The 24,761-nt window shown below is 41.3% G+C and overlaps 1 protein-coding gene and 1 pseudogene across 1 annotated transcript in view; one reads left to right on the top strand and one right to left on the bottom strand.

Annotated features, from left to right (window-relative positions):
* Positions 1–24,761, bottom strand: part of LOC139105754 (major facilitator superfamily domain-containing protein 6-A-like) — a 148,585-nt gene that overhangs the window by 114,268 nt on the left and 9,556 nt on the right. The window lies entirely within an intron of this gene.
* Positions 677–7,440, top strand: LOC139105753 (uncharacterized; annotated as a pseudogene).

Genomic DNA, 24,761 nt, shown 5'->3' on the forward strand with positions numbered 1-24,761 from the left:
CACTTCAAGTTAGGCAAGAATTAATTTTACAGCAGGACGTGGCCCCTTTTCTCTTCTCTCGTCAGGCGCGGTAGGTATTAAATACGCGTTATAGGGATAGATGGATAAGGCGAGGGGAGCCGATCGCATGGCCAGCACGTTCCCCGGATATGAACGTGCTGGATTATTTTATTTGGGGCTACATTAAAGCCCAAATAGAAAATGTGCGTAATCGTACCGTGCACGAAGTCCGTGATGCAATTGTAGCGGCCTTCAATACGATCACGCCTGACATGGCACACAGGGCAACGAAGCAAATTGTTCGAAGGGCCGAACTTTGCTTACAAGCACAAAATCGGCACTTCGAAAAATTGCTGCATTAAACTTGTGTCGGTGGATTAGGCCTACTGGGGATACCACCTTTTAAAAAAACGCACCGGGCTATTTACCTCATAAGGTGACGTGGAAACGATAGCGTTTCGATGCCGAAAAAATTAGACAAGAATTTACTCGCGCGTCGCCGTTCTCTCTTCCTTACGCGTTATCGCATCGTCCCGCTCGAGCTGTCGCCTCGTCTCACTCACGTGTCGACCAACCCGTGAGTCGAATGGGTAGGGCTAAATCTTTTGTACTGGGACCGCTTCTAACCGCGCGCACTCATTCGCTCTATTCGATAAATTTTTATAAAATTATTTTCTTGGGTATTGGTAAAGATATAGAAAAATTTCATAGGTCATTTTGCCTTATATTCCTGAGACCTACCTACTTCTACTAACTTGTCAATATGGAATAATACACCCAGTATACAGGGTGTCCCATACCTTATGACCCACCCGGGAGACATGGGTAGTTCTAATTATTTCGAACAAAAAAGTTCCATACCATTTTTTAATTTGGGTGTTTATTTACGAGAAATCAACGTTTGAAAATTTATTATATCCAACCGAGAGCGAGACGATGCGACGACGCGCGAGCGAGCGGTTAAAAAGGCAAGTCTATTCGAGAAATATCAAATATGTTAAGAATAGCTAAAAGTACTGTCGGAGATATAATAAAACGATATCGCAAAGAAGAACGCATTTTTTCGAAACCTAATAGTGGCCGCCCAAAAGTTTTAACCAAACGTGATAGACGTTATGTAATTAACATTATTAAAGAAAGACTCAAGAACAAGTGCTCCACAAATTGCAACAATGTTACGAGAAGAACGGGGCATAATTGTCAATCCCGAAACTGTTCGTAGAGTATTGAGATCAGAAGGATATAATAGAAGAACTGCTCGAAGAAAACCATTTCTTAATTCGAAAAATAGAAAAAAAGGCTACAATTTGCCGAAGAACATATTTTAAAAGAAAGTCAATGGTGGGATAATGTTATTTTTTTGGATGAAAGTAAATTTAATATCAACGGAAGCGATGGCAGAGTAAGAGTGTGGCGCAAAGTAAATGGATTAAACCCGAAAAATTTACAAGGAACGATTAAACACGGAGGCAGTTCTGTAATGGTATGGAGATGCATTTCCACCTTCAGTGTGGGCGAATTAGTTTTTATTGACGGAATATTAAATAAAAACAAATATCTAAACATTTTAAAAGAAAATTTAAAAAAGAGCGCTACTAACATGGGGATTGCGGATAATTTTAAATTGTATCAAGACAATGATTCAAAACATAAAGCACCGATTGTGCAGGAATATTTATTGTACAATTGCAAAAAGGTCTTGCATCCACCTCCGCAATCCCCAGATCTCAATCCAATTGAACATGTTTGGGACGAATTAAGTCGCAGCGTTCACACGACTTCCATAACATCTAAAGAAGAACTCAAAAATCGTTTAAAAAAAGAGTGGCACAAAATTATCAATAATTATTTGAAAAAATTAATATCGTCTATACCGACACGGTTACAACATGTTAAAAAACATAAAGGATTTCTTATTAAATATTAAGGTTAGTTTAGTTTATTTTATTAATTTATTTAGTTTTATAAAATAATATTTAAAGAGTCCGAATAATTTTGTGAGGTAAAAATTCGTTATGTTATGTTTTTTTTATTTATAGATAATGTAAAGTAATAAAAGAATAATAACCGTGCTATTATTACAACTATAGTGTAATATTATTGAATATAATTTTTTTTTTTATTGTTCTTTATACACATATTAAAAATACAGATGTTAAATGTCAAATTTTTAAATTGTTCGAATAATTTTGTGAGCGACTATATATATATATATATATTGTGACGTGGCGGCTTTCGCTGCCTAGTCGCAGCTCCCCGCGGCCGTCACAAGGCGCGGCGGCACCGGACGAAACGCCGTAGAATGGAGGGCAAGGTGTCGTAAGAAAACTTCCGGAGTATTGTATTAGTGTCTAAACTATAATATTTAACGGCCACGATTCTTTGTACTTGTTGCTACTGTATATCGCGAGGATGGTGGGTGGTGTTCGGCCGGAAGTAGGACTCGCAGGCTGGGAGAGAAGATGCCCGAGGACAAAACTCCCCAAGATAACGACGGGCCGGGAAAGGTGCCCGGGGTGGAAGGCCATCCGTCCCGAGAACACCGGACGAAATCCATGATAAATGATCACCGAAGGAACGCATCTTACCGTCGGGATTCGTCTGCGGAGGAATCGACGCAGAAGAGGATCCGGCGACGGCACCACTCGCCTGTCGCGCTCACTCACGCGTAGCTTCTTTGTCGTTCTTGCGCTAGACAAATTAATTTTTTTCTCAATAACGGTTGAAAATTTTACAAAATAATATAGAACTTTACTATTTGTCTTGACAAGCTCTACCTACTAGTGCAATTACGATACTTTAGTATGGAACACCTTGTGTATATACAGGGTGTTTCGTAAGTCAAGGTCAATCGCTCGGAAGATGAATGAGGAACCAAAAACAAGAAAGTTAATATAAACATAAGTACAAAAATGCGTTGTTTCCAAGTTATCGCCAGTTTTAAGGGGTAACATCTACTAGGAAATTTTTTTTTCACCATTTATTTTATTAACTTAAATGATGTATTGAAGTGTCAAGAATAATATCTAAAAAGAATTAATGCTCTAATAATTTTCTAAGTTCTCTAAAAAATCGATTCTCTAAAGCGCCGCGCGCCGCTCCGAGCGTCGCTCTGAGCGCGTCAAATCGACAAAATTGATTTTGGAGTACGTTTCATTTTTAAACTCGTTACTGGCAGTGTGTTATAGCAAATTTTTTTTAAGAAGACGTACAGATGTCACTGCTTGAGATCTAATGTGGGGAATGACTAAGCAGGTTTTGAATTTCTACCTGCGTACCCACTTTTTTGTTCGTATTCGAGACGCACGCATCTCGCATCTTGTTTTCAAAAGGACAGTAACCATCGTTTGGATCAGTTGTGAAAGCAAAGTTTTGTGAATTTGTAATCATGTGTGATAAAGTTTACGCAGGCCGTAAAGGAACGAAAAACTACGGCTACAAGTCGGAGTAAAATTAGCAATCGGAAGCCACTTAATCGCCATTCTATGGACAGTATTTCAGACGAGTTTCTGTCTACGTCTGCAAGAAAAATTAAACTTTGATACTGAAAACAGAGCCATTGACGAAGGTTTCGGGTTTCGCCTAATCAATTTTATGACAGTATTTTCAAGCTTTTCGCAAAAGATTGTATGCAAAACCTGCAAGGGTGATAAGCTTTACAGAAACAAACAAGCGCGGACTCGGTTTTAAAATCGTGATGATTTGTAATACATGCGGTGATTTTCATATAAATAACTGTCCGATTATAAATATACATATATACGAACTAAATGTAAGAATGATTTTTGCATTGCTCATCCTGGGAATTGTATTGAATGGCATAAAGAAATTCTGCGCACTTATGGATTTTCCGAAGCCTGTTTTTCAAGCGACGTATAGCATAATAGTAAAAAATATATTAACTGCTACTTCATCTGTATGAGATCTTAGTATGAAGAAAGCTGCAGAAAACGAAATAAAAGAGACCATCAAAAATAGAAATAGTAAGGATATTATCGTTTCGAGCAACGATTTGTGGAGGAAAAAAGACTTCTCTTCACTTTTCGGAGTAGTCACACTTATCAGTTGGTTTACTGGCAAAGTACTAGACGTGTGCGTAAAATCTAAATACTGCAAGTCTTGTGAATTTTGAACGCAGAAAGAAAACACTGCTGAATATGAAAAATGGGCCGAACTTCATGATTCACAATGTAAAATAAATCATAGTGGCTCGGTAGGGAAGATGGAGATCACTGCAGTCATTGAAATGTTTCAACGATCCGAAACTCTATACAACACAAAGTACAGCAGCTACATCGGCAACAGCTATTCTAAAACCTACAAAGGTATTGTTGATGCCAAGCCATACAGTGATTTTAGTATTCAAAAGAAAGAGTGCATCGATCATATCCAAAAAAGAATGGAATCTCGTCTAAAAAATTAAAAAAAAAAAACTAAAAATCTAGGAGGCCGTGGCAAATTGACCGGTCAACTCATAGACGAATTGCCTATTTATCACAGTCTTGCATTAAGAAGAAATCTAAACTCAATTGAAAATATGAGAAATGATATTTATGCTACCTTAAAACATAAAACTTCAATCGACGACAACCCGAAACACGATAATTGCCCGACTGGGATGACATCGTGATGTACTTGGCAACAAGCGCAAGTTTCAGGAACTCTTGATATCTATACACATAAGCCTGCAATGCACAAGGATGTTTTAAATGCTATCACACCAATTTATGACGAACTCAGTTCTGACGATCTTTTATCTCGCTGTTTGGGAGGATTTACACAAAATGCAAATGAATCGTTCAATGCTGTTATTTGGTCGCTCTGAAATCGATTTCAAGCGGAAAAAAAGTATTGGATATTGCTACAAATATTGCAGTTATATTTTACAATGAGGGACTATTTGGCATCATGAAGATCATGGATGTACTCGGCATTACGGTTGGTCGTCAATGTTACGATTTTTGCCTGGAATCCGACGCGCGACGCATTCAGCTATCTGAGCGCTCAACATCAAATGTCACCAGAGCCGCGCACCGTGACTCAAAATCGGCCAGGAAAAATTTCAAGAGAGAAGAAATCGACATTGAAGGGCAGTTATATGTGTGGACGTTGACGGTGTCCAGCCGGCGCTACAAGTCGCGCAGAATAGGGGATCACAATTTAAGACAGAAAGGCAGACACTTGACAAATTCACAAACAATAATCAAATATATTTAACAAATAAGTAAAGAAAATAACAAGCAATGATAAACACAATAAAAAGTAAAATACAAATAATAAAGAAAAGTGATCCTCTCATTTGAGGAAATAAGAGCGGGTCGGTATAGATCGCGTTTCACTTATCTGTGTTCCGCAACGGCGGAAGAATGCTGTCGGCAGCAGACGCAAGGAACTCGCAGTTCGCAGCTTGCGGTTCGCAATTCGTGATTCGTAGTTCGCAGTTCGTGATTCGCAAAAGGCCTGGCCAGGCTTGAGCACGCGGAGTGATTCGCACGTATGCACTCGATGCACAAACTGGAACGCGGTTGAAAGAATAAAGTACTAAAGTATAAAATATAAAGTGTCGTGGAAGACGACAACTCAGCGATGTGCTCGCTCTGAAACTCGGAGGGACTCTGAGGGCTCGACTGACGCAACGAGCCTACAGAGCTATTGTTCAGAGAAAGTAAATCGGGAGAGTCCTGGAAGATTAGCCGGGGAAGTCCCAAGACAAAGTCCGTTCATGGAGTGAGTAATATTAAAAGAAAGGCCGCGGGATTAGAATTTGCTTCCTCTTCCGGACGGCCGGTAATGTGTGAGGTGGCGTCATCCGACGTGTGACGTCGGAGGGATCCGCCACATATGGTCCTGGGATTGCAGAATGTTGGGATTTGACGAAATTTCTAATTTTCGCGCCTCGCCCTAAACGTCACCCTGCTCTTGTATTGGCCGCGAGTGAGACGAGGACGCGGGATTGGCCGCATTCAATATATTCCCTCAGGATTGGCGATTTAGATATCGTTACAACACTGTCTTATGTTTTATCGCATGCCTGTTTTTTTTACTAACAAAGTTTTTCCTTGTCTGTTTTTCGAGACGTTTCGTTAACAAAGATCGACCGCGTGCAAAATCTTACGAAAAGATATTGTGAGGATTATATTCGCGTGCCATTTCGTACATTGAGAAGGTGTAAGGGTGGCGGGTTCTTTGCCGAGCCATTTGCAAAGGACGGACTTAAAAATTTTGTCCTTATTACTTACCAAATTGCCAAACTGTGAATGGTTATGATTGCATGAGGTTAATTGCTATGCTAGAATTCCATGTATGAAGGTAAAACAATGTTAATTTAACTCTTGATTTGAATGCCTTCTTACTAACTGCTGTTCTCATAAGAATTATTATACAAGGTAGAAAAGATTCCTTTTATTGTAGCATTCTGCCAATTTTTATGAATATTGTCGGTGTGCTTATTTTTGGGTGCATTCTATGGTTTCTTATTAAGTGTTATCTCTTTATTAATCTTAGATATAATTTGATTTCTCATTATTCGTTACACAATTTAATTAACTTTCTTTCAGATTTGTTCTTAAGCTAATTATTTTATGGATAGAATCCAGAAGTTCAGAGATTTAATTTGTGTGAAATATCATATTAAGACGCGATGTATCGTATTTAGTGTCCGTGCCGAATGGCACAACAATGATAAGGATGCTCCGAGAGACATGGGGCCTGATTCCTCTCGGGGAGTCAGTCGCTCATGGGTAGCGTCTCCGACCCGGTCACATCTGTATTCCGAAATAAATATATCTCTTTGTTATTACTTACAAGTCCTTTGAGTTATTATTTGTACCATCCGTTAATGGTAGAACATTACAATTTGTAACACCCCCCTTTCTCCCCTCCGTGTGGCCGGACACGGTCAAGCAACTCGCCGCGGTAATCGGTGAGTCGTCGCGCGTATCTAGGACCGGCCGGGGTGTCCGCGGGAAGGAACGAAAGCAATCGGAGTCTCATGTATGTTTCTTTGACTATTTACATTTCTTTTCGGCTCTCTATTTACAAGTTTTCTATACAGGTGTGTTAGGCCGCGGCGCTTGTCGCACGGGCGACGTAAACAGAGTTTCGTCGGTCGCGTGAGTCTAATCGCGGTGTTCTAACGAGGGGCCCCTACTGTGAACCGCGGGTGACAATTGCCGAGAACGCTCGGCAGAGACGAAGGACCCTTCACCTCCGGATTGCGCCGCGCTCGTCAGGAACCGCCTAAGCGGTTTGAGCTGATGCCAGGGCGTCTGCCGCGGGATAAGCCGAGAACGCTCGGCGGAGGCGAAGCACGCTTCACCCCGCTTTATCCGTCGTGACCGGCGACCTGGTAACTCAAAGGAAAGGAGGCGGTGTCGCGGCCAAGAACCCTTGGCGGAGGCCGAGAACGCTCGACCCCCGTTCTTAGCGACTCCTAAGGTTTGCTGGTTGTCTAGGAGGCTACTGAGCAGAGATCCGGCACGAAGCTCAGTAGATCGGAAGACTGCTCTCGATCGCTCGGTATCCGGCCTTTTTATTCGGTCTTTTGCGTGGCCCGGGATGCTCGGGTTCTCGGGGGTTGGCGTCGCAGCGCTCGTTGCGGTCGTTAATAGTATTACTTTTCGCGCGACGCGGGACGGCGGTACGCTCGTTTGTAACGGCTCGCTGCGCGTTAATATTCGCGGTGTTTAAAAGGGTCGGGGCGCACCGCGCCCCTATTCCCGCCGGACGATGTTTGGTCCGACGGGCCGGCCAACGTTTGCCGGGACGAGGTAGGTGCCTACCTCGTTACAAATTTAGCATTATATATTTATTTAGTTTCATTATAATAATGTGATACTCTTGAATCAGAACTGAGTTTATTTCAATTTTTTAATATAAAAAATAAACTTTTTTATTTCATTTAAATCTGTGTTTATTTCCACAATCTTAACTGCCACATGCTCAGCTAAAACATTTATGATCCTTCGTGCCGGATCTGGGTTCTGTTCATTTAATGATTGAATAGGTTACCTTATAATTATGTATATATATATATTATTTATTTTATTTAAACTTATGTGTACCCCCCTGTTTTTTGGTTGAAGCTTCAACCAATACTTTATTCATGTATCTGCTACATATTGCGCATTTGGTAAAAATTCAATTATTTATATTTAATGTCTAACTCAAACATTTTTTTACAGCTTTATTCTTTATTCTTCCCTTTTCTAATTTAAGATATTTGACTTCACAGGTATCACAAATTGTAATTAAGTGATAAGCCTTCACTCTTTACATTACTGATATAGCTCTGCAAACAGGGTATACAACATGTCAAATATTGAATTAAGGACCAGTTTACAACGAAGCCGATTTAGTTTAATAGAAGATGCAGCAGATTTTGACGACATAGAAAACATTTCAAGTCGTCCACTCATCAATACACGTCTGACCATGCTTGACCAAAATTGGGCAAAATTTCAGAAAGAACATGGCAGTTTATGTCACTCTCATGGAGAATTGCTGATTGGACATCCCTATTTAAAAGAAAAAATATATGAGAGATGCCAGGCATTTTATGTCTACTCAAGAGCAAAAATTCTTACACTACTGAAAGACTCAGATACTTTAGCAATGCCATCTAACTCAGAACCATCTGAAAAGGAGATATCCTCATCATTATTACCACGCAGCGCTCTACCAAAAATTAAATTACCTCATTTTTCAGGTGAATACAAGTCCTGGAGAGCATTTCATGATTTATTTAAATCAATGATTTTTTCAAATACCGATCTTAGCAGTGTGGAAAAAATGCATTATTTAAAAACGTGTCTTTCTGGAGAGACAAATCGGTTAATTACCAACTTACCAACGTCGGGAGAAAACTTCTTGGTAGCGTGGACATTATTGACCTCTCGATATGAAAATACACGTTTCCTAATAACTACACAACTAGAACGAGATTTTAATTTGAAACCTTTAAAAACGAAAAGTGCAAAAGGATTAAGGTTCCTACAAACAACAATTATGGAAGCCTTAGGAGCTTTGAATGCCTTAGGTTGCTCAGTTAATCAATGGGGTCCTTTGTTGTTGCACATGTTAACTCGACTTTTAGATCCCGATACTCATAAAGCGTGGGAAGTTCATCTAGGATCTTCCAAAACCTATCCCACGATGGCGCAATTCGAAGAATTTTTGAGTGGTAGAACAAGGGCGCTGGAGCATTTTCAATCACCTTTAGACCAAGGATCGGATAAAGATCAACAACGCTCAACAGCTAACTCGTCTCGACGTCCTAATGCAAAAAATGCAGCTCATGCTTTAACTACGAACTCTGAAACTTCATCATTGAAATGTATTTTGTATAGTGAATCACATTTCTTTCTAAAATATGAACGTTATCGCTATCTCAATGTTAAACAACGTAGAGAATTAATCATCAAACATTGTAAGTGTTTTAACTGCCTTGGAGATCATACTGCAAACAATTGTCGTATAACAAAACGTTGTCTAGTGTGCGGACGGAAGCATTATACTTCTCTTCATGAAAATGAGAAAGGAGTTTCACAGAAAGAGACGAATCAATCTCAAAATCCTGTGCAGACTAATTCCACCTCAGATTGACATAAAACGCTGCCGGATGAAGTTTGTCAACGAAAACCTTCTAATACACTTATCAATCATCCGGGTAAAGAGCACATTTCAAGAACATTTATTCTTTTAGCCACAAGTAGAGTATTGTTGAAAAAATGAATGGAGATTTTCTAGTAGTAAGATTGCTATTGGATCAAGGATCGGAGTTATCCTTTATAGAAGAAAACAGAGTTAAAAATGCACAACTAAGAAGAACGGCAGCCTCAATACCTCTTCTCAGTATTGGAGGTGTTTATTCGAGACGCACAAAAGGAGTTGTTAAAATATATCTCCAATCGATTCATGGTCCAGCTTCGTCGTGTAATATTATAACGTACATTCTACCTAAACTAACGACTAGATTATCGCAATGTCACGCAAACGAAAATATGTGGTCGCATATATTACAACTTCCATTAGCAGATCCTGATTTTACGAGTTCCGGAATAATAAATATTATCGTTGGAGCAGATAACTTTGGATCGATAATCAAAGAAGAACTTATACAAGGTGACGTTTCAGAACCTATTACGCAAAGAACTACAGTGGCTCCAAAACGTATTGACACACCCGGTTTTTTTGGAATATCTTTTAATACAAGCATAATTTATTAATTGAAATTATATTTAATAATTCCTATTACTATACAACACAGATATATTCATTGAAAATTCTGAGACAGTTTGTTATTTGGAAACAAAGTAAAAAAGTTGAAAATTTTGCAGTCAAATAAGTATAGGCACACGTACGATTTTACTATAGGGATTAGCAATGCTGCCTCAAACTCAGTTCCAAGGGCATAAATATAAACACAACTTGTTCTAGTACGTCGTATGTATTCGTTAACTCAATCAGTTTGTGGTTGTATCTCGAACAAAAACCATGGCTAAAAAGAAAAGTGAACTATCATTGAGTGTTCGAAATCTCATTATTTTTGAGCATAAACGTGGTGAAAGTTATCAGAAATTTGGCAAGACTTTAAATTTAAGTTTCTCAACAGTTAGAAATGTTATTTTAAAATATAAAAGAACTGGAAATGTGGAAAATGAGCCACGATCAGGTCGTCCGAAAATACTGACTGTCAGAGAAAAGAGACAAGTAATTAAAAAAGCTGTAAAAAATCTTTTTGTAAGTGCCAAAAGTTTATGCAATGACATTGCAACATGTTCGGGCAAAGTAGTGAGTGCTCAAACAATTAGAAACGTTCTACACTCTGCAAATATTTATGGAAGAACAGCAAGGAAAAAACCATTTATTAATGAGAAAAATGACAAAAACGTCTCGGTTTTGCAAAAACGTATCTAAATAAATCTATAGAATTTTAGAAAACTGTAATTTTTTCTGATGAAAGCAAGTTTAACCTTTTTGGATCTGATGGGAAAAAATATGTATGGAGGAAACCCAATACAGAGTTGAACTCAAAAAATATTATTCCAACGGTGAAACACGGTGGCGGAAGCGTAATGGTTTGGAGTTGTATGTCGTATTATGGAGTCGGAAATTTAGCATTTATTGACAACATAATGAATGCTGACATTTATATTAACGTGTTGCGAGACAATTTATTAGAGAGTGCAAGAAAAATGGGCATCAGTGAAACATTTTATTTTCAACAGGACAATGATCCTAAACATACGGCACGAAAAACAAGAGAATGGTTGCTTTATAATGTACCGAAACAACTTTGTACTCCACCGCAATCACCCGATCTTAACCCTATAGAAAATCTGTGGCGTATATTAGATTTAGAAGTTCGAAAAATTAAAATTAGTAATAAAAATTATTTCAAGGAGACAATTTTAGAAAAATGGATTAAAATTTCTGGTGACATTACGAAAAAACTTATAGAATCGATGCCAAAAAGATTACAGGCTGTAATTGATGCTAAAGGCATGCATACTAAATATTAGGTACGTTTTATGTTGTTACTGTTATGCATTTATTAATCAAATTACACATGTGCCTATACTTTTTTGATTGCAAAATTTTCAATTTTTTTACTTTGTTTCCAGATAAAAAATTGTTTCAGAATTTTCAATGAATATATCTGTGTTTCATAGTAATAGAAATTAATAAATATAATTCATATTAATAAATTATATCTATATTAAAAGATATTTCCAAAAAACTGGGTGTGCCAATACTTTTTGGAGCCACTGTATTTTTGGATGGATCCTCCCAGGGCCGGTTTCAGTGAACGCGGATAATGTTGTAACCTGAGCTGCACTTCAAAGAATGCGCTCTGGTTGCAAACCACCCCGGAAATACCTTGCGTATTTCGACATCGGGCAAGGACCTCGGGATTATCGTCCGATGTCGAAACAAGGAAATGAACATTTAACAATTATTAAAAGGCCGCGCGGTTGACAAACCTCTCCGGTCAACCACCGCGGCCGAAACTCGCTGAGGTTGCAACTTGGCCGAGTATATGAGCGACGGCTCGGAAGCCGTCGCGGGCACTCCTATCAGGAGAAACGTGACGCGTAACAAGTGTATCAACGAAAGAAATAAAACAAGTACAGCACGTTTTTAAAAGACAAGTATTTATTCGCCTACACCCGGCTCCTCTCAACTGGTGGCACACGTTCCGGCGAACGGACCCACACCCGCACCGTACCACGGTGTAACAAATCTGGTGGCAACGGTGGGATCCGCCCTCCGGAACTCAGGCTCGCCCTCAGCCACTCTCTGGGACGACCGGAAAGTGTGGAACGTCTGCAACAAAAGGCAACTGGTAAATACATTCGCCGCTAACATTCGAGGCCATCTTCAAGCAACCCAACCAACGCGGCAGAGTGACACCCAAGCGAGGACACCAGGAAAGCAAGCTACAGCCTACCCTGCGAAAGAAACCATGCGAATCTCTGCGATAGTGTAAGTCATACGACAAACTATATGTAATTTATATTCAGCGTAAATTGTTTGCGATATTATCCGTCTATGTCCGACGAAGACACTTATACGCGTCAAATCTTGTCCCGGCTCGCGTGGCTTCATAATCCTGAAATGTCTGAACCAATGCGTCCGGTATTCACACGCCCCCCGCAATCCGAGGAAACAATCCGGGAAATTTGTCGTGATAGGATGCGGCGCGCTTACGGTAACGGCGGTGCAAGCGACGAGGAACAAACTGAATTTTCTAACGGAGTCTCGTTACCCGTTAGACCAAGGGACGAGGCGGCAAGTTCCTTTCGAGACGATAATTTCCTCCTGCGCAGTCACCTGTCCCCTCTTAATTCATTCGAGAGCGACCTCTTCGCGAGTCAGAGAGACCATTTAATTTATACTCTGACGAACGGTAGAGATAATACCGATGCGAATGTAACTATTAATAGAACGCCCGACGCGTCTAATCCCGTACCAACCGCAACGGTAACCGAGCCACCGACCTTCCGTGACAGCTCCATGGGCGAACCCGGACCGTCGAACCGGGCACAGTCCTCGCCGATTACAAGAACTCGGGTCTCGGCAACAAGGGATGAGGCTATCGAGACTCTACTAGACGCTATGCAACTAATGGTAACGCGTCTAGATCGAATCGAAAACGAGGGACTCGCGGAAAGATACGGTATCCGTAGACCCCGCGACGTATCGGTCCAAAGAGCGAGAAATCGACGGGAAGATGTCCGTTTCTCACTAAATCACCCGCGACATTTCCTAACATTACAACACGCCATAAACTACATTCCTTCGTTCGACGGTAACGAGAACAATGTCAAGAAGTTTGTGAAAGCCTGCGAATTCGTAGCAAAAAAGATCGACCCCGAAGAAGAAGACGAACTGTTAGCCGCAATATTATATACTAAATTAACGGGACGCGCTCTATCGAGATTTGAGTCTAAGAAAATCACCGATTTCGAGCAATTCATTAGGGAAATAGAAGCGAATTACGTACACCGACGCTCTACCTCGTATCTCCAGCTGGATTTCAACCAGCTGCAGCAGCGACCGGGTGAGAGTGCCCAAGCATTCGGCACGCGCGCGGATCAACTCGCGGCCGAACTTTACGACGCGCTCAGCGAAGACGGCCATTATTCAGCCGATAAAAAACAGGGCATATGGGAATCTGTGCAGAAACAAGTCCTGCAGAATTACCAAAACGGCCTATTGCCGCACATCTCTATTATTGTGCGTTCCCGCAACTATACCTCCCTACAAGAAGCCATAGATGGGGCCTCGGCCGAAGAGAGACAAAGCGGTATAATTCCCCGCGGATTTTTGGAAAAGAAGATCCCGTACACTTCGGGGCGCCCACCTGTGCCTCCTTGCAAAAAATGCGGGAAACAAGGGCACCACGGCTTCGAATGTCGATCGAGCCGTTTCGCGCAACGTTTCAGCCTGCCCCGCGCGGATCACTCCCCGCGAAGTTATACGCCCACTAAGCGCTGTTCGTACTGCGACAAGCCGGGCCATATTCGCGAAGAATGTAGAAAATTAAAACGGAACACCGAATCGCGTCCTGCAAACCGACACCACAGCCGGTCGGATTCTCGACAATCACGATCGGCTCCGGTATCATTCACTACCGCGGAGAATTACACGCGTCAAGACACGACGAGCCATGTTTCACACGAGAACGAAACACGCGTCCCAGACATTCGACCGACTAGCGCGTATCAGATTTCCCATCTGACCGGAGGAGACGCGAATCGACACCTCGATTTAGTCACTCTTAACGTGCAAGAGTCGCAGGACGGAAAATATACCTTCCTACTTGACACCGGGGCCGCCGTCACTCTCATCAAAGTCGGTAAACTCAGAGGAGATACTCCAATATATATGGAGTCGACGGCATTAACGGGTGTGACCGGTCACCAACTCCGCACCATAGGAATCGCGAAATTGACAATCCGGTTACGAGAGCGCTACATAAACCATAACGTGCACGTCGTACCCGATGCATTCCCCATAAATTACGAAGGGATCTTAGGAATGGACTTCTTGAAGGCACACCCCACGATATACGACGTAGAGAAAAAGCAATTAATAATTCACAAGGTGCCGATCAAGTTACAGCCGTTCTCGCGAATCACGTTACCACCGCGAAGCGAAACTTTTGTACAAGCCGTTACGAGCCACAATCAAATAGGCATAGTCTACGCGAAAGAACCAAAACCCGGAGTTTTTATCGGCAGCTGCCTGGTAAAACCGGAAGACAATATCTGTAAAATTAGCGTCTTAAATATTACGGAAAAGCCGATAGAATTAGACACTCCGCTCGTGCAGATAGAAGCCGTGCCGTCCGAATGCTTAGTCAGCACGCTCGCGATACCCGACGCGTCGCGAATGAAAAACGTGCTTGGGCGACAGGAAAGCGTACGCAAACAGCTGCGAGTAGCACACCTAAATAAGGAAGAAAAAATGAAGATAACCGAGATATGCCAAAACTTTTGTGACATTTTCTACCTCGAGGGGGAGCCCATTTCCCTTTCAAAATAAACCAAATAAATTGGAATACCATTGAAAAATATTGTTCATTTAAAATATATTATCAAAACTATTATACACTCATAGCAGTGTTAAAATTCCCAATAGTAAACTACGTTAAATACAGCCTAAAAAAGGTTACCACATTTCCTGTACACGACCACTCGAACTTATTTAAGATAATTAAAACCACCGACGAATATATAGCAATAGATAATGATAATAATAAGTATATAATATTAAGCGCAGAAGAAATTAAAACCTGCAAAAATAACCGCGATAACTTCGTATGTGAAAATAGCTACCCAACGTATCAAGTATCAGATAACGCACCATGCGAAATCACCGCGCTAATTAAGCCAGAAATGCGACCAACGTCATGCGAAACACGATATATATTATCAAACGTAAGCCTGTGGATAACATTAAACGAGCCTCAAGCATGGATTTATTCCACAGTAAACACGCAATCAATAGAAATACGCTGTAAAGATAGGCCGGTAAAAAGGGAAAAAATAAGCCACACTGGCATAGTTAAAATAAACGGCGTATGCAAATTAATCACGCCAGACGTCACCATACAGACGCATTCCTCGATGGGGGGAAGGGAAATACGCACGCATATTCCCACCTACAATTTCACACACGCATCAACACGCGCGAATAACACCGCAGTGATTACTAACACACTTAGGCAGATTCAGCGTGAACCTGTCATAAGAAATCAACGTGAATTATTACAATTAAGCGTAGATTTAGACGAAATGAATAAGGACCTAGAAAATAATTACCATGTTACAAACACAAAAATATTAATATATTATACAACAGGAGCAAGCGCAATAATAAGTGTAATTACCATAACTGTATTCGCCGTTGTATTAATTTTAAGAAAAAGCAAAAAACGCGAACTCCCGGCCGAGCTGCAACCATAAAGAAAGGAGTCGGGAAGAATACAAACCCCCGACCCCTTTCTCCCTAAGAGGGGAGGAATGTTGTAACCTGAGCTGCACTTCAAAGAATGCGCTCTGGTTGCAAACCACCCCGGAAATACCTTGCGTATTTCGACATCGGGCAAGGACCTCGGGATTATCGTCCGATGTCGAAACAAGGAAATGAACATTTAACAATTATTAAAAGGCCGCGCGGTTGACGAACCTCTCCGGTCAACCACCGCGGCCGAAACTCGCTGAGGTTGCAACTTGGCCGAGTATATGAGCGACGGCTCGGAAGCCGTCGCGGGCACTCCTATCAGGAGAAACGTGACGCGTAACAAGTGTATCAACGAAAGAAATAAAACAAGTACAGCACGTTTTTAAAAGACAAGTATTTATTCGCCTACACCCGGCTCCTCTCAACTGGTGGCACACGTTCCGGCGAACGGACCCACACCCGCACCGTACCACGGTGTAACAATAATAACATAGCGGGACAAACATACCATTGTAAAGCAAATTTAGAATTGATGGATTTATTGGCCAAGTTTTGGAATCAAGAGGAAGTTCCCAATAATATCGCTTCGATACGTACTCCAGATGAAGAAAGCTGCAAACGTCATTTTTTATCAACGCATAGACGTGATACCACTGGCAGATATACCGTTAAACTCCCTTTGAAAAATGATCCTAATGTTTTGGGAAAATTAAAGGGAAAGGCTCTTTGTTGTCTTAACCGACTGTCACAAAAGTTCTCTACGGATCAAGTTCTTAAAAAACTATACACCGAATTTTTAAATAAATACAAAAACATGGGTCATATGGTACTGAATGCAAATCCGGATTCTAATCTGTCTCCTTCATATTTGTAACACGATAATTTTGTCGCGATAGCTCGTCGGAATCCGGGGTACAAGTTAAAAGATTCGAGACGTGGTTAACATAAGAAAATAAATGATTTATTACAACTTAATTGAGAACAAAAGAAATAGAACAATAGGGTATGAATTTAGCAACAGAGAATACAATAATGAAACGAATAAACAAGTAAATGAACTAAAGGTTAAAGAATTACAAATTGTCTCATCCTATTTTACCGGGAGCTGGATTAACGCGGGGTACAGATCGGGCCGCTCCGGCCGTATCGCACGTACAAATTTCCGCGGTCGCGAGTCGGTGGCGCAGGTTACAGGAGGGGCCGTTTAGGCCGTACCGCACGGATAGAATGACGGGACCGCGAGCCGGCAACGCAGTGTACAAAACAGGCCGTTCAGGTCGTATCGCACGGACAGTTTCCGCGGTCGCGAGTTGACGGCGCGGCAGTGTGATTCGCCCACGATGCCGGCGGCCGGGGTGGGGTCGGTTGGAGAGAGATCCGGGAACGCTCGGTCAAGGAAGGCTCGGGAGCGCCCGAGTCTTGGAAGTAGCGGTGTCGGGGGCCGGGAGAGCCCAGTCAAGAAAGGCTCGGGAGCGCCCGAGTCTTGGAGGTAACGGTGTCGCAGGCCGGGAGAGCCCGGTCAAGGAAGGCTCGGGAGCGCCCAAGTCTCTGCGGAGCGGTGTCGGTTTACGAGATCCGGGTGAGCCCGGTCGAGAAAAAACTTGGGAGCGCCCAAGTCCTGGAGGTTCGGTTGCTGGAGTGCTCTTCAGCGCGGAAAAGGGTACCCAGCATGCGCTCGAGGCGGCTTATATACCCGCTGGCTCGGGAGTGGAGGAAACCCCCTCCCGAGCGGTTTGTGGCGGTGCGCGAAACGGGTGGGGTGGTCAGCCTGTGTTACTGGTTGCGGAGGTCCGTGCTACGCGCCGTGAGCGGATGGTCGGCCCGCGTAGTTTGATTTGACATATGGACGGTTCCGCGCTATGTTGTTCGGCAAACGGTGGTGGTCGCGGCGCGGGGTCTAAACGTGAGAATTAGTGGCTTTTGCCACATATTTTTTGCCGTATCATGGTGTCATACGTGAAGATAGCAAAACTACAAAGCTAAGAGTAGTTTTTAACGGCTCGAATCGTACTGACTCATCATATTCATTAAATGATATTCTTCACGCAGGACCGAAACTTCAAAATGACATTAAGAAAATTCTGTTATGGATTCGCACGCATCGGATTTTATTTTCTACAGACATCGTCAAAATGTTCAGGCAAATAAATATTCACTCAGACGACTGGAATCTACAACAAATATTATGGCGAGATGAAAACGGGCATTTATGTGTATATTATTTAACAACAGTGACTTATGGTTTAAGCTGTGCTCCCTTCTTGGCCTTAAGGACACTGCAACAGCTTGTTGAAGATGAAGGCAAGCAATATTCTTTGGCCGTCATACCCATGACCATAGAAAGATACGTAGATGATATTTTTGGAGGAGCCAAAACCATTGCTGATGCCAAAGCTATTATTGACCAATTAATACATTTATGTAATGCGGGTCAGTTTTCGTTACAAAAGTGGTGTAGTAATTTTCCGAACATCTTACCAGCTTAAAAAAGGGAAATCTCTACTGTAGTTGAAACGGATCAAGCTCATGACAAGATACTAGGTTTTACTTGGGATTCCGAGAAGGATGCCTTTCGTTTTTTAGTTAAAAATCCGACTTCCTCTAAGTATACGAAGAGGATGATAGCTTCAGATATCGCCCGCTTATATGATCCTTTAGGAATTAGCGCACCAGTTCTAATTAAAGCAAAATTAATTCTTCAAGAACTCTGGTGCTTGAAAACAGGTTGGGATGAACCAATACCTATTGAATTATTAGAGCGATGGAATCTATTTCGTACGAAACTCTTAAGTTTAAATGCACTAGCGGTACCAAGGTGGTTAGAAGGTATACGCTCTGAACATTCTCTTCAACTTCATGGATTCTCAGACTCATCTTTTCAAGCAATGGCTGCTGTTATTTATTTAAGGGTCTGTGAGAAAAATGGTAAAGCTAAAACACAATTGATTTGCTCAAAAACCAAGGTTGCTCCCATCAAACGGCTAAGTATACCAAGATTAGAACTCACCGCTGCATCATTATTGGCACGTCTAATCAACGAAACATTGAAGGCGTTTAAGCTTCCTGATATTTTAGTACATTGCCGGACAGATTCTTCTGTGGCGCTCACGTGGATTAATTCTCCACCATCAAGATGGAAGGAGTACGTACATAATCGCGTAGCAACAATCCACGAACTCGTACCAAACAGCTCTTGGAAATTCGTGTCCGGAAAAACAAATCCAGCCGACTGTGCCACTCGAGGAGTCACGGCGAATAAATTTTCTCAGCATAATTTGTGGTGGGATGGACCATCTTGGCTCACCAAACCTCCTGAATTTTGGCCAGTTATAACATGTAAAGTTCAATCTGCATCTACCATCGATCTTGAAAAACGAACAGGTGTGGTTCTGTTAACCGCTGCACCCTTACTCAGTTATTAGAGTCTAATACCTAAATACTCGTCTCTTAAACGGCTGGCAAGAGTTGTTGCTACGTACCGTCGTTTTATTAATAGATTAAAAAGGCAACCGAACACTTCACCACTACATTATCCTTTAACTTCGTCAGAAATTCAAAGCAGCATAAATCTTTTAATCGGACATGTCCAGCGAACATGTTTCTCTTATGAGTTACGTTTTCGTAACTTATTTTTTATCTCTTGATGAACAATTATCTAAATCAAATTCACTAGTTCGCCTTACACCATTTATTGATAAAAGGGGATTATTGAGAGTCGGAGGACGTATTCAGAATGCTTAAATAGAAACAGAGTCAAAACATCCATTAATAATACCAAATAAATCGCTTCTCACCACTTTAATCATTGATGATGCTCATCAAAAAACATTTCACGATGGAACTCAGTTAATTGTGAGTTTTATACGTGAAAAGGATTGGATATTAGGTGAAAGAATATCAATTCGTTCACACATTCTAAAATGTGTTACTTGTGCAAAATATCATGGCTTGCGAGCTCAACAATTAATGGGTCGTCTTCCTGTAGAGCGAGTCACGTCAACTCGCCCCTTTCTCAATTTCGGATTGGATTATGCCGGACCAATTTTACTAAAAACTTGAAGAGAAAAAGCCGCACGCTCATACAAGGGCTATTTAGCAATTTTTGTGCGTTTATCTACATCCGCCATTCACATAAAACTTGTAACCGATTATACCACTGACGCGTTCATGGCCGTTTATAAAAGATTTTCAGGTAGACGAGGCATTTGCGCAACCTTGAGGAGCGATTGTTGCACCAATTTCATCGGAGCGGATGCTGAATTAAGACGCTTGTTTGACTCATCTTCTACTGAGTTGGGAGAACTTGCCAAGCATCTTGCCAATGATGGAACAAAATGGATTTTTAATCCTCCGGCAGCTCCTCACATGGGAGGGAAGTGGGAGGCTGCCGTGAAATCAATAAAATTCCTTTTGCGCAAGGTGTTAAGAGATACTCTCCTAACGTACGAAGAGTTAAATACAATTATTGTACAGGTCGAAGCAATCCTCAATTCCAGACCTTTGTGCTCTTTAACCGAGGATGCTACAGACTTGTCAGCCTTAACACCAGGACACTTCGTTATTGGACAACCGTTAACTACTGTTTTTGAACCTGATCTGACGGAAGTTCCTGTAGCACGCCTCACTTAGTGGTAGCTGCTGTCAAGTAAAGTGAATCAATTTTGGCAACGATGGTCAAAGGAATGCTTGCAACGATACCAAGCCATATCGAACTTGCATCATCCTTCCAACTCCACGCAATAAAGGTAAAAAAATCAGGAAGTCTATATCTTAAAAATTTAATGTCGAAAACACATTGTCAAACTTTAAATGCGTTTTTTTCAAAATCACATTTTTAAGCGAGGCTAGCAGTTGAACTCGAGTAATTTTTGTCCGATTGACTTCAAATTTTAACTGTAGCTTCTTCGATAGATTATCTAGTGAAGTACACACGATTTTTAAAATCGATAAACAATTATGATTTTTATAAACAAATAAAGATAGACTTTTTAGTAAAAAAATTTAATAATTTTTCAAAATTCTATTAAATTTATAAAATTTAATATTTCTTAATATTCATGTCTACTTTACTAGATACACTCTTTTAGATTATAAAACAATTTTTTTGTTCTAAGTGCATTTGTTCCAGAGTTCTACTGCTTGCCGCAGGAGGCGTCCAAAAAAACCGACCCTTCTTCTGGGGGCTGCCAAGCTGCCATTTTGTTTTTGGCCAAAAAAAAAATTTTTTTTACACCTAGAGATATATTTATTAGACCTTCAAAATCCTGCATTGATCCATTCATAAATAGAGTCAAACAAAATTCACAAAAACAGCCTATAATTTTGGCCTTTCTGCTACATGTTACCTCTTAAGTCGCGCGCGCACGCGCGCGCGTGTGTATTTATCTAAAAATTATATAAGTTGCTCGAAATGACCTTCTTCTGCAGTAATGCATGCTCTAAGCCTTCTTTTTAAGGAGTCCCGAACTCTTTGTAGCACTTCGGGATTTTCTCTAATGCTATCAAATCTATTAGTTATTCTTTGTTTAAGTTCATGGACGTTATTAACTGGCCGTTTATAAACAAAAGATTTCAGATAACCCTAAAGATAGAAATCACACGGATTAAAATCGGGTGACCTAGGAGGCCAGCGTACAGGTCCTCTACGCCCTATCCATCGTCGACCGAATTTGCGTTCCAATTCTTGTCTACCAAAATTATTAAACTGAAATGTGCAGGTGCACCATCGTGCATAAACCACATATTATGTCGTATGTTCAAAAGGACGTCTTCAAGAAGTATACCTAATCTGCTTTTAAGAAATTCGACATAAGTTTCTCCATTTAATTTGTTTTCAAAAAAATGTGGTCCAACAAGTGAATTGTTAATTATTCCTCCCCAAACCAAACAATTGAACTGTCGTTGATGTTTTTTTTCAACAATTGTATGGGGATTTGCTTCCATTCATTCATGTGTATTATGACAATTTGTAATACCGTCTCTATCGAATGCTGTTTCATCTGTACAAAGAATTAGTTTACTGAAATTAGGCATTTGTTCTAATTTATTCACGAACCGTTGACAGAAATTTATACGTGGACCATAATCGTTTTTAGTCAATCTTTGAACACGTTACAGACCGCCCAGACGGCGGCCGTGCGTGAGGTGGTGGTGTGAGGCCTCACCGCGGATCGCGTACGTGAAACGCGGAACGCCGAAAGGAGTGAGAGGACGGGGGCTCGCGACCCGTGAGTGAGTGAACGCGATAGCAGGCGCGTGTATACGGGCAGACAGGATAAGATAGCAGCGCTATTAATTCTAGCGTATACTTTAAGACATTTCGCGACTTTTAACAATCGAAATTAAATACTCATGTTACTTACATTTTAAATATATACTTTACATTACGTATAATTTAATTTTGAGATAATTTTCGTTTTCTGTCTTGAGAAAGACAATTTTTTTCTCAAGACAGAAAACAAAAATTATCTCAGAATTAAATTATACGTAATGTAAAAATATATATTTAAAATATAAGTAACATGAGTATTTAATTTCGATTGTTAAAAGTCGCGAAATGTCTTAAAGTATACGCTAGAATTAATAGCGTACTCTCGCGATATACTTTTATCCTTATCTACCCGTATAAACACGAACGCGTGCAAGAGAGAGAGAGCGAAGGTGCGCCTATAATAATTCCTTAGCGTTCACTCATGCTTTCTCTCTCACACTCACGGGTCGCGAGCGAGAGAGAGCATGAGAACGCCCCCCACCAAATTTTCCCCCGTCCTCTCGCTCTTTTTGGCGTTCCGCGCCTCACGTACGCGATCCGCGGTGAGGCCTCACGCACACTACCCCACCTCACGTACGGGAGCCGCCGTCGCCGCAGTGCGACAGGCCATTATTGCCGGTGACTGTACATGATAGGAATACAAGAAATTTCTGTTAAGAGATATTTATTGTAGTTGTTGGCAAACCTAATACTCCTGAGATGCTTCCGATACTAGTAGAAGGGTCAACCCGGAATGCGTTCAAAATTCTTTCTTCCGTGTTAGCGTTGATTCGAGGCCTACCTTCTTTTCGACGCTGTGTTAACTGCCCAGTTTTTTGCAATATTCTATCAATATTTTGAAAAAATCGTCGTTTCGGTGCGTATAGCCGAGGAAATTTTTCGATATACAATCTTCTTGCTTCTGTAGCATTACCTTGAACGAGACCATTCATTAAATGCATGTTAACTAATTTGGTAACCGTTAAACGATCCATTACAGACAATTAAATTTTAATTTTAACAAACTTTTTTTCTCCGTGAACAAACTCTGATTGTGAAGCGATAGAACTTTACTTAAATTTCTTTTTTTGTGGCTGATAAATACAATGTGCTCACGTTTCTAGTCGAACAATTAATATCTAAGCGCTTGTTCGAGTTTACGAGGTATTGTACAAGATTTATTATGATTTCTTGCTCGTACCGCAAGTTTCCTTTGTGCAACCACTGTTGGCTATATTATTTCTCGGCGACCTTGAATTCCACGGCTTTTTGTCTGTGCATAAGGTAAATGAGTTGTAAATGATTATTGTGCGGGTGTTGCTGTTATATTGTATATTTCGAACACCTTATATACATTAAAGATCCATACACACGCGCGCGCACGCGCGCGACTTGAAACTGGCGATAACTTGGAAACAACGCATTTTTGTACCTATGTTTATATTAACTTTTTTTCTTGTTTTTGGTTCCTTATTCATCTTCCGAGCGGTTAACCTCAACTTACGGAACACTCTGTATATGCAATATACAGGGTGTTTGATTTAAGGTTTTTTTCCCGGTAACTGTAGATAGATATCGGGAATACAAATCGAAAAGTCATATTATTTAGTAAAATTCGTAACCGTTATCGAGTAAGAAATTACTGAATTTTGACGAATTGACGCGGAGCACGTAATGAGTCAGGCGCGGCAGGTGAGAGCGGGTAGTCTTAGGAAGAGAACGGGGGTTAAACGCCAAGCGACAATTGTCTATCACACTACTCGTTGACTTCTCCCACCCCCACCCCACAATTGTCGCTTGGCGTTTAACCTCCGTTCTCTCCCTGAGGCTACCCACTCTCACCTGCTGCGGCCGACTCATTACGTGCTCCGCGCCAATTCGTCAAAATTCAGTAATTTCTTACTCGGTAACGGTTACAAATTTTACTAAATGATATCTGACTTTTCGATTTGTATTCCCAATATCTATCTACAGTTACCGGGAAGCAAACCTTAAATCAAACACCCTGTATATTTAAACAGGGTGTCCCAAACATACGTATAGAGCCGGTAAGGGAAGGTAGAACTCGCCAAGACAAAGCGAAAAGTCTTATACTATTTTGCAAAATTCTCAATAGTTATTGAGAAAAAAATTAATTTGTCTAGCGTAAAAGTGACAAGGAAGCTACGCGTGAGTGAGCGCGACAGGCGACAGCACCACTCCAGTCCAACGCGCGGACTTAGCCGAACAGCTTCAAGCGGCTCCAAGCGGGCCGACGGCACCGCGGTTCCCCGTTCCGAAGCACGCCGCTTCGAGAGCCTTGGCGCCGCCAGCGGAAAACGCCATCTTCCCCGTCGCACCGCGAACCCCCGGCATCTTCCCTTTTTCAGTATAAAAAGGCGATGCCGGGGTTGCAAACCACCGTTCCTGATCCGTTTGTCTTGGGGCGACCACCACGATCATCCAAGCAGATTTTCCCAAGGTAGAGAAACTCCTGGCGCTCGCACCAGCCTACTTGCCGTACCGTCGAACTATCCGGCTCGTGGGGTTAAGAACACTC

The sequence above is a fragment of the Cardiocondyla obscurior genome, linkage group LG09, assembly GCF_019399895.1.
Source record: "Cardiocondyla obscurior isolate alpha-2009 linkage group LG09, Cobs3.1, whole genome shotgun sequence".
NCBI classification, from domain to species: Eukaryota; Metazoa; Arthropoda; class Insecta; order Hymenoptera; family Formicidae; genus Cardiocondyla; species Cardiocondyla obscurior.